The sequence below is a fragment of the Ambystoma mexicanum genome, chromosome 6q (assembly GCF_040938575.1).
Source record: "Ambystoma mexicanum isolate Mex_15411 chromosome 6q, UKY_AmexF1_1, whole genome shotgun sequence".
Taxonomy (NCBI): Eukaryota; Metazoa; Chordata; class Amphibia; order Caudata; family Ambystomatidae; genus Ambystoma; species Ambystoma mexicanum.
The window spans coordinates 1,004,882,237-1,004,894,928 of NC_090937.1; the positions used below are offsets into that span (position 1 = coordinate 1,004,882,237).

At 40.8% G+C, this 12,692-nt stretch overlaps 1 protein-coding gene across 1 annotated transcript in view; it reads right to left on the reverse strand.

Annotated features, from left to right (window-relative positions):
* Positions 1–12,692, reverse strand: part of MTNR1A (melatonin receptor 1A) — a 1,119,084-nt gene that overhangs the window by 571,235 nt on the left and 535,157 nt on the right. The gene's annotated exons all lie outside the window — the stretch shown is intronic.

Here is a 12,692-nt window from a genome sequence, read left to right on the forward strand (position 1 = left end):
AATTTTTTGTCCGCAACAGGGGATAACAGCCTGGCAGCGCAAGTTATCGGCCCAAGCGAAGTGTGTCTGTGTGCACCCTGATGTCTGCAGGCTTTAGCGTGTTATAAATAAATAAATAAATAAACAAATAAATAAATAAATAACAAGGAATCCAGACCATTATCTTCCATTGCAGCCCCTGCAATGGGGGATAAAGGCCATTAGCAACCCTGGGTCCTAAAGCGGGAAACCGGGGTGCTAAAAATAGATTTCTCTTCCTACAGCAGGAAGGAGAAGGTGGGGCTCCGTAAAGAGCCCTTCTTCCCTTTCTATGGCAGCCTGCAGAACCCTATGACCACAAGCAACTTTCCCTTTCAAACCTATCCTCCTTTCGAATAACTTTACCACCTAGCGGGTCCCAGGTGGACATGGCCACTTTAACACCATTTTATGTCCCTCTCGGTCATGGCCAGTAGCCACATTGTCCGCGTCATCACCTTATGCTATGACCCAGACAATCTGGCTGCTGGCCTCAGTCATCAAAGGTATTTCACTATTTTTTGTACCTACATTAAGACACTTGACAAAAAATAAAACAAGGGCACATTTGCAAAACCATGCTTTAATGTCCTTGCCAATGCTCCTCACGGGTTTGCTCGAAATCCACCCATATTTTATTGTTTCAAAAGTATCAAAATGTATGTAAATACAATAGTCATAGAACTTAGCCCCCACTTGACAAAATCCGTTCAGTCTTTACACAAACATTGAAGGTTGGATCTATAATCTTTCTCAAAACTTTTGTCCACATTCGTCAAATAGCAACAAAGTTATAAACGCTCTAAAAATATTGAGACCCGCCGTCTAATTTTGCCTCCTCTTAAGAAAATCCCACCAAACTTTAGAAAACCATTTAAATCTAGATCCAAAATATAGATTAGGTCTAGAATAAAATTGCAAAATTACATAGAGTTTCATTTAGTGGGGCTAAAGTTATAAGCCATCCAAAAACTGATTTTCCCCAACCCTGTAATGGAGAAATAGTTACAGATGTCCTAGGACATCTGAAGTGTCCGTGGACACCACAGGACTGCCCCAGGACATCTGGAGTGTTCGCGGACTGTGGGGGGGGTCAAACAACCCATTTTCTAGCTTCTTATGTCCATATCCCATCCCATCCTCATCCCCCCACCTCCCCAGAGATTGTCTGTTGAGTTTGACAATGTTGCATTTTTTAATGTTTTGGCCGCGCTGTCTGCGGACTCCAAAAGAAGTCAGCAAATCTGACATGGCGGGCATTTCGCTGAAACGGACGCATTTCACGTTTTCTCACCACCTAATAAGCGACTGCGTCCCGATGTCTGCGGATCACGCAAAAGTCTTCACATTTTATGGGCCAATCAGAGGCCAGTCCATGGACCGACAGGGAGGTAAGTCCGCAGAGCGGACATAGATATCACAAATTCTTTTGCCTTACGTTTTGGTCATTTAAAAAAAAAAACTACTGGAAGAATTTACACCAAATTAACAAAAGTACGCTTTTGGGACCAAGCCACCACTTCTGCCGCACATTTGGTGAAAATCCATCCAGCGGTTTCGGCTGTAGGCGTGAGCAAAGTTTTTTCCCATTATGTCTCTGGGAAAAAAGAAATTTCGGGACCCCCCCCTATAACTTTGCCCATCCTTGACCAAACCTCGCCAAACTTTGCAGAAAAATTCAAAGTGGGCCATATACTTTCTTTGCAAAGTTTGGTGAGGATTCGTCAAGGGGAAGCATAGTTGTAAGCCGCCCAAAAAGTGTTCTTCCTATGGGTTTAGCAACTTAACCATAACTACAAGGCTGCTACCACAGGCCATGTAATATATAAAACACACATATATACATGTGTTTTAATGCATTATACAGTAGACTTTCTGATAGCAAATTGGCTAAAAAGCCATAGCATTTTCAATTGTTTTGTAGGGTAAAACCAACCAAAAATCCAATACATGGTAGTCACCAAGAGTGCACAGGATCATTAATACTTTAATGCCACAATGAAAACATGTCCAACTGGCTGCATATTTAAGACCACGCTAGACACACAATAACATATTACAGTTAAGCATTGTAACAGATTTAAAGACAGAGCATACTCCAGACCAGGACTCTTTCCACTGGCAAAGGATGCGGCGCACAATAAAAACGCTTTTCATTTGATTGATTTCAGATTCTGCTTTGAGAAGGCACCCAACCCTACTCACGCCCCCCCTTGACAAACACCCTGTGCCGCAAAGGACCATGAACCAGGCCGGTGTGTAACAATGAAATATTTATTTATTTTTAAATTCAAATGCAAAATCAAACAAAATAAATTTAGGGCAGCAATCACCAGTGGGGTGATAAGATACAGCAAAATGCTATAATATAAATAATTTAACTTTCGGACATTTGACACATAAGTTTTAAATGGATTTGGAAGCAAAGTCACTTTTTGGTCATACTTGTAGATGGCATAACTGTTAGGCACTGCCCCTGCAACACTCCCCCAAACACCTGCTGACTAAGTTTTGTGTGGGTGGAAAGGAGTGGCAAGGAGTCACAAATAAGAGGGAAAAATCAGTTTGTAAATTCGATCTACCACCCCAGAATAGGAGGCCGAAACAAAAATGGAACCCTTGAAAAGGAGCAAAACGGCAATTGGAATTCTCTGGATAGTTAGAGGTCAGTTTACATGTGCGGTAGAATGGATAGGACTGGAATTCGTGTGGTTGTACTAAAGAGGCGAGAAAGCTTACAAACAACTGGGCAGGGAACTAAAGCAACATAAATATGGGTAAGAAAATCGACTTTGAAAAGGAAAACTGCAGCAAAAATCACACGTGGCAAAGTTGCAATTTCTTTTTCTACACATGCTTCAAACAAGCAAACAGCTAAGAAAATGAGCTAAACAGTCAAAATCAGAAATCAGGGTTTTTGATAAGGTACCAAGGCACATGGCATATAAGATACTGAAGTGAAGGGAGAACTCTTATGGGGTGACAGTATTGGTTTCTTTATAGGACATGAAAATCTGATTTTATAATGAAAGCAATCACACAGGCAAAAATCGGTTTTGTTCACAAAATGATTCATTCTACTGGGACTGTATTTTAGTGGCTAGATTATTAAAGAAAGACACTGCACGCAATGAGGTTAATTTACAATTTTAACCAATTCATGCCGCGCACCTCCTTATATGGGAATTCATTAATTTATCTAAAAAATGGTGTTACGGACTTTCAAAGATAGTTGAAAGGATTTGAAAAGAATTACACCAACATATATATACTACACAGATTCTTCTAAAGACCGGATAAACAGAGGATGCTAACAATTTGGGAAGTTAGTAGGATTATTATGGGTTTTTTATAGGGTTTGGGCAGAATGCAAGGTAACAGAGTCTGTCCAATGCACTTCGCCCTTTGGGCACCATTTCACAATTTTTCATGGGAAACATTTTATCTAAAATTCTACAAATAACTACACATAAGCCTAATATTGTCTGGCACATTTTCTTCAAATTTAATATCTGTGCCATTTACGCTTTCCCCAGAAATGCCTCCTTACTGCCATTCACTTCCACCACATGCCAGGAAGACACACCTAGTCTTATTTTGCTGATACAAAAATTAAATTAAAACTGTCATAATCTCACATTACTGCTTATTCAGATTACTGACATACATGTCTTAATATGAAGAGGCCTTTAAATCAAATGGGCTGGATTTGTCCCCAAATGTGGGCGGTATTTCCAACCCCCCGGCCAAAAGTCTTCCCTTGGTTAGCTTGCACAGGGGTTGCCATGACTCCCCCTTTGAAGTCCTCCAGTTTGAATGCAAAGGAACTCACACTTCTGAGGCAAACACAGTGCTTGACTCTTCCTTTGTCCGTGGGAGCATTTCTGACATGCAGTCTGAGGCAACCTGTAATTATCACACTTGTCCGGTCCATAGAACAGGGCCCCTGCACTGGCAGTGTCAGTTCACGAGGAGGTGAGACATAGGCCTTCACACCAAACTGGACAGTCTGTCAATTTTTATTTTTTTTTAAAGGGAAAAACACAGAGCACAATATACATATGTTTTTGCAGTTCCTCTTCCCAAATGTACAGTTGTGATTCCATGCAAGCTATAGTATTATTTCCCAGTTAGTGTTCACAATGTCATTTCACTGCTTTGCAAAAGCAGGCTTACATGGGTTCATTTTCTTTTCCTCATGTTCATTTCACAAATGCATTTTCCCTCGCATTTACTATCTGACGGCTTTTTATAGCTCTGGTCAGTTTCTGTACACAGGGATATGCTTGGAAAATGGGTTATTGGTAACTGACATATGGCAAGGGAGAGAGTGAGAGCTTCATTTGAAGTACTTTGTGTTGGTTAATTTGTTTCCAAAAATAAATTCAAGCCGTGCTTCAGTAGAAATCAGAATATTTTGTTTTCAAGTGATTTCCCAGTACATCAGCTGCTCTGGGAATGTGTTTGCCTCACGTCTTGCTACTCAGCAGAAATAAAACATGCCAGGAGGGATTTCCATTAAAGGCATATTTTGTGAAAAATTAATCAAGAGTAAATTGCAAAGCCGTCTTGGGCGTCATATGCGCAGCTTTATATTCAGCATGACAGAACAGAAAAAAGGTGATGCTGTTCTGAGCATACGTCATTTTCTGCTTGATTTAGATGAAAGAAGCAAATGCAGCCATTCTTTGTAGTGGTAGTGTTTTAAAGCTTGCCATCCCTGTGTCAGGGAAAGAAAGCACTGCCACTTTGGGTGATATGTGGAAATGTGTTTTTTTATTGTAGGGGGTTTCTGTTGGGGCTGGCAAAATTTACCTAGACTGGTTATAGGTATAATTGGTTATTTATAACGCGCTTAATACCAAAGAGGTTTCTAAGCATGGGCCTGGGATTTGAGCCTGTGTTGCTCTGTGTCTACTGTGTAACAGAAATAATGTATTCATGAAGTCAGAGTGACTTCAAAAAGAAACAATTCCTTATTTTCTGTTTTCTTACTTTTAAAATCATTTTATTTTGTTCTTTTTTGTCTGAGAGGCCCCCTCCTAGGACATGTGTGGGCGGCCCGCTACACCAGTTATGGCAGCATTGCTAATTATCAATATGCAGGATTTGAAATTGAGATTCGATGAGCAGGAGCTAAAGCCAGCTCTTGGGTGTTTGCCATCACCCTCTAGGCAGATGCTACTGCAGGGAAGCCAGGAGCTACCAGATATGCCCCTTTAACTTTTTGTCGATTTAGTATGAACCATTGTGTTTAAATGTATGTTAAATGTGTTCTAATTCTTCTTTATTAACATTTGCAAATACTCAAAGTTAATGTGACATTCACATGTTTGGTATGCATCAGATTGCCCTAGGAGCCAAAGGCAGCTCCTGGTAGGTGTTGGTTTCAAACTACCCAGGCTCTACTATACTAGAAGCAGGAGATAAATACCTCACATACAATGTCATGAAAAGCGGAATCTGTCATCAAAACATTCACAGCCAGAGTGCCTGCTGTGGGATCTGTCAAAATCTGGGCGCAGTACCTCTGGCCGCCTGAATTACAGCTGTCAGTAGCTTGAATCATAAGGTTTCAACTTAAAAAATGAAATCTAATGTCTGAAAACTAAGTGACCTGTTATTAAGAGTAACCTAGATTGTAACTATTTAAATCCCATGGTTTAGAAGCTGGAATAAGTGTAGTAGCTGCTTGTTTTGAAATTGAAAATGTATTTTAAACCAAGAAAAAAATGTAACAAAATGACATTTGAATTTAAGCTTGACTCAAAGCCAGACCAGTTCCACAGCTTCCCCCCACAAAAGGCATCTCCCTTCTGCTTCACACCAAGGCCAGGATCTCACACCCATGTGATGATTAAGGGGTGGGAGGAGACTTTGGGGCTGCAGGGGAAGAGGACAATGGACTTCCTCTGGCTGAAATGATATGCAGAGTGTGAAGAGCCATAAACAGCCTCTACCAGAAGGAAGGGGGCAGTGATTGCTTCTGAGCTGCCAGAAGGAGAAGGAGGCAGGGACAGACAACCATTTGTTGATTCACAAGGACAAAAAGCTAATTTCTGAAAAGTCTGATAAATTACTGTGTATAATTGTGAAAAATATGCCACAACAGATTTGTGAATGTGATTTCTGGATGCACGGTTTAAAAGACGCCAGAACTCTGTAAGATGTTCTGGGAAGTAGTAGTGGAAATTATGGTTTTTCACCAAATGTTGTTATGTCAAAGCATGAAATTTCACACGCTTATGCCCATATACAATGCGCACATTTGTGGAAATTTGCTCTGAAATTGAACCATGTGTTCCGGCCAAAAAGGGCAGAATTCTGTCAAAAGCCTACATCCAAGATCCTACAATGACGGGGATTGGAAGATAATCTGCCACACAAAATATGTAAACGGTATATATGATTGTTATAAAGATTGCACACATGTAAATATGTATTGTACTAAAAGTGGATTTTATGTTCAAGGGGCCAAGGGGAGGATTCTCTGACCCATAAACCCACATCATCATGGTGACACCCTGTTTTCTTCTCCAATCAAGGGAGAGAGAAGACTCTAGCCAATAGCCAGCCTAGGGGAATGCTTAGGATAAGCCAGCATACACACCCCTTTAGGGTAAGCATAAAAAGAGAAAGTTGAGGACTTAGAAGAACACACAGATACACCTACTATCTTGATCCTGGAAAAGCACCCTGAAAGAGAACTCCATCTTCCTTGCTTCAGATTCCAGAAACTTGGCAAGCAGAAAGGCCCACTCTATTAGTTGAACCATTTTCAACTAGGCCTTGAATTTCCAGAAAGAATCCCACCAAACCTAAGGGGAACCAAAGAAACAGCCGGGCTGTACTGTAACTGCTTGCCTGCTAAATACTTATCTCCAGAACCTAGAAGGGCAGATTAAACCCAATACTGTGCCATGCTGTGTCGTGCTGTGCCAATCCTGTCCAGTCCTGTCATGCGGTGACCAGATAGCCTTGCAGATTGTAGACCCAGTCCAGTCCGGTGTGCTCAGCAGTCTATCCCTGACCAGAATCCCTGACGTTCCATGTGAAACCCAGATAGTGAGTATCCATAGATAGAACTGTGTCACTAGCATAGGTACTGTCCATAGTAATCCCTGTTTTAAACCCACCCTCTCTTAGATTCAAAACTGCATTTTGAAGAAGAAATGTAAGAAATATATTTGAATTGCCTGAACTCTCTATATTATCCCTACTATCTTCCTTCTGTACTAGTATTGTTAAATATCTTTGCGCTCATATATTTCATCTGAAGAAGGCAAGCTCCTCGGCAGGCAGTCACCCTGATCCAGTGGTGCCCTGGTCTAGTGGCTGTGCTTCCGTGTGGTATTTGCTTCTTCATAGTCATCCCCTAGTGTAAAGAAATCCTGTTTGTCTTTTGAAAGTGCACCCCTGTTTTCCAATTTTGCGCCTATCTGAAAAAAATGACCTGCACAAAAATGTCCATAACTTCTTCATATGTCATGCTAGGAACGGAATTTCAACTTTTATAGTTCTCCCGCAATCGTGATTACCGTGCACAGAAAAGTTGGCCGCAAATTTTGTTTTAGGTAAAATTCTGTCACGTGTAAAACAGCTTTCAATTGCACCTGACCAAAATTTTATGATTGCACATTGCTTCTTAGTGTCAAATCATTGCTATTGTTTGTCTGTAACTATCTAAAGTGGCTCCCATTAGAATTTCAACAATCTCAGTCATTTAAATCATATTTAGTGTTTTACCCAATCCATTCTCCAGATAACTTTAAAACCATTTTTGACAGTTTGCCAATCAATTATGTTTCTCTTTTGTGTTGCTGGGGGGAAATTGGGATTTACATTTTGTTTGAATTCTGCATTCCTGAATACCTGCTCTCTGTCCTATCTCTTTATATTGCATATTCGTGGGTTCAGGGGTGTGCAGGGGGAAATAGTAACCACATTGCTACTTGATTTGAACACACCCGCAAAAGTATTATTTCTGTGCTGCGTCGTTTTTGCTCATTATTACTCCTTGTGATTAAAGAGATTGCTTAGTGTGACATCACCCCATTGGTGATTACTGTATACCCATTAAACATTATTGATTATATTGTGAATACATAAATACATATTTTAACTTTGCAAACCAGCCTGATTCCTGGCTCAATGTGACTGGGGGGTTCCAAGAGAGGGGCATGATATAAGTGGTACATCGTTCAGAATAAAATAACTTTTAGACACAAATAAATAAGGATTTCAGTTGTGCATTATATGCTAGGCGTTGACTTAGGTGAAGTGCCGGATTGAAATCACTTACAGAACAGAACCGGGAATTAGACATATTGCATGCTGTAGTTCATTAATCTAACAACAAAAGTATTGGGAATCCAGATCTCTTAAGTTTCCCATTGCCATGCTTGAGAAGGCTATTTTCCCCCTTCCGATTCTGCAATTTGTAGATTTGTGGAAGCAACAAGTCAGAAAAATCCAAGAAAATGCTGAAATTAGTAGTAAATCCAATAACAAAAGCGCTGGGAATCACAAATATTACATGAATTCAAAATCAGAAATACTGCCTGCTGGGTACCACAGTGAACTTCACTACAAAAGAATGGCCCAAGAACTGCGTATCTGAAATACGGCAAACCGGAATCTGCAGTCAACGTTTGCTTATTGAATACATTTATTTGAAGAAAATGTTAGAAATGTTAGAAACGTCTTAAATGTGTTCAGACACTAATTTACAGATAACCTCATTCCCTAAATGTGCCTCACACCCGATTTGCTTTGAGTCTGAGCTAGTGAAGTGCCTTGCAGGCAGAAAAAGTCTAGACCTAGAGGCACACCAGCCTGTTTATGATGGGGCAAAATTATCATCTAGCCAGACATGGAAGCCTGCAGAACCTCTATCCCTGAATGCATAGGGTGGTGCCTGTGAGAATCTAACTATGGACAAGAGCCCTGGTGAAGCATTATCTCAAATCAGAAAGTAAAACCTGCTAAATTATAAATGTTCACCTAGCATCCATTGTGTGTCAATTTGCTATATGTAACTATGGCAACAAAACATGCTGCATATACCAATAACACATGCCACTTCGATGCCTCCCAACCACCCTACCATTCTCTCACCCCCTTGATATGTTGGCAACTTAAATGATCAAGCTGCAGCAAATGTGCTTTAAGTAAACACCAATATATTCATAAACAGATACCACACTCACACAAATATGGCTTCTTGGTTCCTGTTAATGCTGTGTGGAAGCTTGAAGACCTCTATGGAAGATGGCATAGGGACCCCGGAAGCAGGTAAGGAGAATGTTTTCTTCTAATGAATGTACGTATGTATCCGTGCATTCGAGCGCTTGTATCTGTAAGTGTGCACAAGTGAATGAGAGAGTGTCTGTTGCATGCTTTCGTGAGTGAATGATGAAATTAATGGATGTTAGAATGAGACAAATGGATGAATGAATGTGTATGAATGAGTGTATGCCTGCCCCAGAATAGAAGAGTGTGGGTGGGGGTGGGAGAATGCATTGGCATGCCCTGGTACACCCTCCACCATCACAGTGAGAGGTTATGCCCAGACAAGACATTCCATATTACTTATAGCCATCAAGAATAAAGAAATCATGATTCATGTTTGCATTACTCTTGATACCCATTTTGTTTTTACATGGCAAGACTGGCCTATACCCGGGATACCCGGGATATAGGCCAGTAAAGAGACACTCCCAGGACCCCCCTCGTTTTGCATATTGAGTAGATATGGGTTTTCACTCTAAGTTACTAGGGTAATCCAGACATGCAACCCTTGCTCACTGTTCTTAGAGAGGCACAGCTTCACCTCACTGACGAGTCCCAACCAGGCCAAAACATGTGTCTGTGGTTGCTGTTGGCACTCTTGTTCAGAAGAGAATTGCCTGGCATTTCGGTGGCAGGGCAAAGACTGATATGTTGTGGAAATGTCTCTTCTTTGAAAGGATGGTGAGCTAAAGATTCTGGTTGAGACTGTAACCCGGGATATAGGCTGGTAAAGAGACACTCCCAGGGCCCCCTTGTTTTTGCATATTAAGTAGCTTGGGTTTTTCACCCTAAGTTACTAGGGTAATCCCCTTTGCTCACTGTTCTTAGAGAGGCACAGCTCCACCTCATTGACAAGGCCCAACCAGGCCGAAACACGTGTCTGGGGTTGTTGTGGGTACTCTTGTTCAGAAAAGAGTTGCCTGGCATTTCGGAGCTGGACTGCCCTTGGGTAGGACAAAGGCTGATATGTTGTGGACATTTCTCTTCTGTGAAAGGATGGAGAGCTAAAGACTCTGGTTGAGACACTAAACCTGGATATATACCGGTAAAGAGACACTCCCAGGAGCCCCATTGTTTTAGCACGCACCTTTGGACATCATGGAGCACTGAGTGAAATCTGATGAGGGCAGAGTGATGTCATGAAGAAGATATACGAATACATACTGAAACTATATGAAAATACTTAAGAGTAATGATGTAAACTGAAGTGAGAAGAGAAACATGTAGGAAATGATAAAGTGATCACATATATAAAGAAGATGAAGTAACTTGCAGACCCATAAGTGTAAATATGCAGTAACGCAAGGTAGAGGAGACATATTGAAGCTTGCCATAAGGGAAAATATAACATGGCTAAGGCAGCCATAATAAGAAATGGACGTCAGCTTGTGTCAAGACTCAATCCAGCTACCTCCGAGACAGACCACGGATGCAGAGTCAGGAGACATTGGAGAAATAGCTTTGTATGCATAATAAAGAGGAGTCTGTGTTGGCCTGAGATGAAGGGTGCTATTTTAAGGAATAACTGCAAAGCACAAGGGGAGGCAGACGGATAAGCTATGTATGTAAGACATATTGCTCTTAGATTAAAGAAGAAGATAACATTTGCAAGAGCCAAGTATTAAAAAATGAACAGTAGATAAGCTGCCTGATTCATGGAATTATTAGCGCCGAAATCGCAGATTTGCGCACCTTTCTGCCCGAAAATCCCCATACTTTAAACAGGGATTTTCGGGCAGAAAGGTGCACAAATCTGCAATTTTGGCGCTAATAATTCCATGAATCAGGCACAAGGTCTATACAAGATGGAGCAAAAAAGTCTCAAGAGGCCAAGAGGAGCAAGAACACCCAGTATAAGTAAATCAAATAGCAGTAAATAGGAGGCCAAAATGGACAAATTTGCAGTCTCCTCACACAGGATTTAGAAGTTGAAAACAAGGGCTATTCATTAAGCTTCAGATGAAGATAGTGATGTGCTTACACTCCCTCAAATGTCCCAGAACAGAGAGAAGACTACAAGGTTAACTACAGACAGGAAACTTTGGCTTGTGTCCAGACTGAGGAGAAATTATGGATTAATTGGAAAAGTGGGGAGTAATCTGATGTGACTCAAGCACCTGGGTTGTGAGAATGCCATACAATCGGAGGGTCTATAGGGCAACATGCTATACTGGGTTGCATAGATCAATCTGCTGCCATTTTCACTGTTATAATCAGTATTATACATATTTAGAGGTAGTTTGCAGTACTAACACATTTGAATACCATAGGCACATACAGTGCTCCAGAAAAATTTGGGAGTGGGGTCATAAAATGACGTTTTTGGGAGTAAAAATGTGATTCGATTTCCCAATGAGAGTATTTTTAAGTGGGAAACCATTTTTAACAGGAAAATGAAATTGTTTTGGTAATTATTATTTCTTTGCATCTAGATATTCATGCACAATACAAGCTTTATTTCTGATCAAGCAGTTATAACTGTAGTTTATTCCTGTGGTACTACTTGCATTACTGCTCCAAACATATCCATGGAGCTGTGTGGGTGAAAGCAGGGGCACATGGCCTGTTTCCTATTTTGTGTTCTGTGTATGTGTACTCCTTTTTTATTTTTTGGGAGTATTTGCCTGTTTTTAAGGAGTAAAAGTGCCCGATACATGCCTTATTTGTAGGGCTGGGTACATATGTTCCCTTAGCCAATCCTTCCAGTCAATAGGTTCTGCTGTTTGCCACATAGGATGACATCATATATAGGTATATTGGGGTCTATAACCTCTGTATAATCAATTTATGTGTAAGTGTCTGGGCATCAGTCCTTTGTTTGCCAGTTTGCCCTACTTCATTAAACTGAGAGTAGTATTTTGCCATATTTTCTGAGTCTGTCCGGTTATTTGGTCTGAGATCTTTATTGGTAAATCCATCTAGCACAAGCGACACTTCAAGGGGATAGCGCATAAATGCCATATGAATGCTGATGAGTGTGTGAATGAATGAATGATGCCATACGTATACTGGTGTGTGTTTTTGAATGTGATAATGCATGCAGAATTTATGCTGTATAATTGATTAATGCTCATGCATAGGTTTGAATGTGAGAGTGAATGAAAAATTAATACTGTATGAAGGATCCTTGATGAATACTTGTGCAGGTAGGAAGGTGGGATGGCAACCAGTAGGACATTCCTTTATTGATGAGGTGATTATTTCTTCTAACTGGACAAACCAAGTTGGTGCGTCCAGTTTGGACAATATTTCACTGTGGCATGGCATTCTTTAACTGAGCAACAAAGGGCAAGTGAGCATATTGAGAGATCTTACTTGCACTGTCCCTTATTGGTGGGTCCAGTCTGTACATGTTGCTTTACTGTGGCAGGGCATTTTGTACT